Source organism: Leuciscus leuciscus, assembly GCF_965113295.1.
Source record: "Leuciscus leuciscus genome assembly, chromosome: 8".
NCBI lineage: Eukaryota > Metazoa > Chordata > Actinopteri > Cypriniformes > Leuciscidae > Leuciscus > Leuciscus leuciscus.
In genome coordinates, this window is record NC_138732.1 from 29,686,970 (window position 1) to 29,689,866 (window position 2,897).

A 2,897-nucleotide genomic window follows, 5' to 3' on the forward strand; every position below is an offset into this window, starting at 1 on the left:
GGTACACACTACACACTACAGAAGACAGCTGTCTATACCCTCACCAGTCAGCACTTACACTGCGGTACACACTACAGAAGACAGCTGTCTATACCCTCACCAGTCAGCACTTACACTGCAGTACACACTACACACTACAGAAGACAGCTGTCTATACCCTCACCAGTCAGCACTTACACTGCAGTACACACTACACACTACAGAAGACAGCTGTCTATACCCTCACCAGTCAGCACTTACACTGCGGTACACACTACAGTGTTCAACACCTGTTATAGATGATATGTAAACGCATGAATAAATCATTTACAACACATTCTGCATCCCCTAATCTAAAGTGTAAACCAGGGCTATTCAATTGGCGGCCCCCGGGCCAAATGCGGCCCGCCAAACATCTCCATGCGGCCCGATGGCACCAACCTCCCTCCTCCTCTTTTCCTGGCGATGCGACTAATTCAGTTTGATACTCGCTCCAATTGACCTGAGAAACGCTTTACGTGCGAATATTTCAGCAGTTTATTCTATGTGTCCCGAATTTATGTCGACTGAACCAGCGATACCAATTCATGAATGAATCATTCTTTTGGTTTGATTCTAAACGCACTTGCATAACGGTCTAAAATTCGGATTCATTCAGACCGCTCCGTCACTGAATCATCTGAAGCGGGTTCTCGTTCAGTACAGTAACAACAAAATGCGATGTTTTCAGTTGTTTCTAGTTGTTTCAACACGGCCCAGCACGGAGTTGCGTTTACTCCCGGTCCCGGACACTATATTAAACAGCGTTGCGACATCCAGTGGGAAGCGTTTCAGTTCGACAGAAACCTCTCTGTTACAAACCACAAATCACTCATTGATTTAATTAGTATTAAATCGGATGAAACAGTCTCAACATTCCCAACAAGACTGATGAGGAAAGCAGGAGAAACATTGTGGCATGAACGAAATTAGAAGACTTTAAATCCCCTAATCACCCTTACAGACATTTACCATGAATGTACTGTAGTAATTTACCATGGGTTGGGCAGAAATGTGCAATATTTATATTGAATACTATGTAGTAATAAATAAATATTGTAAATATACTGTATATACTATAATATTATATAATAGTAAATATAGTGATTTATATTGCATTAGATTTATTAGGTGGGTAGAGGAATATATAATTAATGTTTGTTATGAAATTATGTCAGTTTCTTTGTAAAGGTGCGTATAGTTTTTAACTTGTGTTTAGGCATTTTTTATACGTGGGAGCGAGTAGCCTGTGGTTATCAAGTCTCACTGTCAGAATTTTTTCATTTAAGCATAACTATTATAAATACAATTATTATTATTTCTCACCAACAGCTATAAGTTTGTATAAATAATTTATTTGTTCCAAGGAAAATAGTTGTACACAGCTGTAAATTATCAAGTTTTTATTTATTATGGTTTTATATATTTGCATACTGTTGGGTATCACATTTCCAAGTAAATACCATACTTTTTTAGGGTTACTTTAACTTATTTATTGAAACTGTTATGTTTCAATAAATAAGCTAAACCCCCAAACCAACCCACCGGCCCACCTCAACTTTTCGATTTGAAAATGCGGCCCTCGAATGAAACTAATTGAATAGCCCTGGTGTAAACTATTCATCACTTGTAAATGTCTTACACTTCATTCGTAGATTACCACTTCAAGAATTAATAAGGCATAAGATCAACGAATCTTATCTACAAATGATGTGTAACACATTTACAAGTGATGAATAGTTTACACTTTAGATTAGGGGATGCAGAATGTGTTGTAAATGATTTATTCATGCGTTTACACATCATTGTGTTGAACACTGTTACTTACTTGTTACAAATGATCTGTACGTGTATACAAGGCATTTACAACACTTTCTGCACCCTCTAATTGCTACATACATACAAAAAAAAAAACTAAAAAACAATTCATTAAACATTTATGAAACGCATATTCATGTTTTGTAAATGATTAGTTAATCATTAACTAATCAATTGTAAATGACTTATAACTGAATCTACAAAACATACATACAATAATTAACATCACTTATTAATCATTTATGAACGCATAGTCATGTTTCGTAAATAATTAATCATTTACTAATCACTTGTAAATTACTTGTAACGGAATTTACAAAACATACATAAAATGTTAGTATATCACTTGCTAATCATTTATAAATGTTTTGTTCATCATTAACTAACCACTTATAAATGACTTACAACTGAACGTTATTATAAAGTGTTACCATACAATTATTAAACACATTATTGATATTAATGAATCAAGTATTAAAGGACAAGTTCGGTATTTTACACTTAAAGCCCTGTTTACAGATCGTATCTGATGAAATAGAACGGTATTTTACATACAACGGTATTCCGCCGCTTCTTCTTCTGCTTCTTCTGTGTATTCAATGAAATGCCCGTGGTTTGCTTGCAATTGGCAAAGGTGCATTATCGCCACCAACTGGGCTGGAGTGTCTATTATTCAAGCTCTCAACGGAAGAATCACGGGTGTGACGCGTTTGGCAAAATAGGTCCACAAAAGCGAAATAAACCTAAAATTCTCGGGACAGGAGCATGTGTCCAAATTTTAATCTTAACCGTTCTATTTCATCAGATACGATTTGTAAACAGGGCTTTAAGTGTAAAATACCGAACTTGTCCTTTAACCATTTATAGCTGTATTTATAAACTGCCTATTAATGTTTTATAAATGATGAATTAACTATTTACTGATGCTTAACTAATGATTCATAGCATGCAGTTATTATAAAGTGATACCTGTTTGGATGAACCCAAGATTTGATTAATAATAGATAAGATAATAAACAAGATACAAGAGAAAGACCCCAAACAAACTCAAGCCACATTAC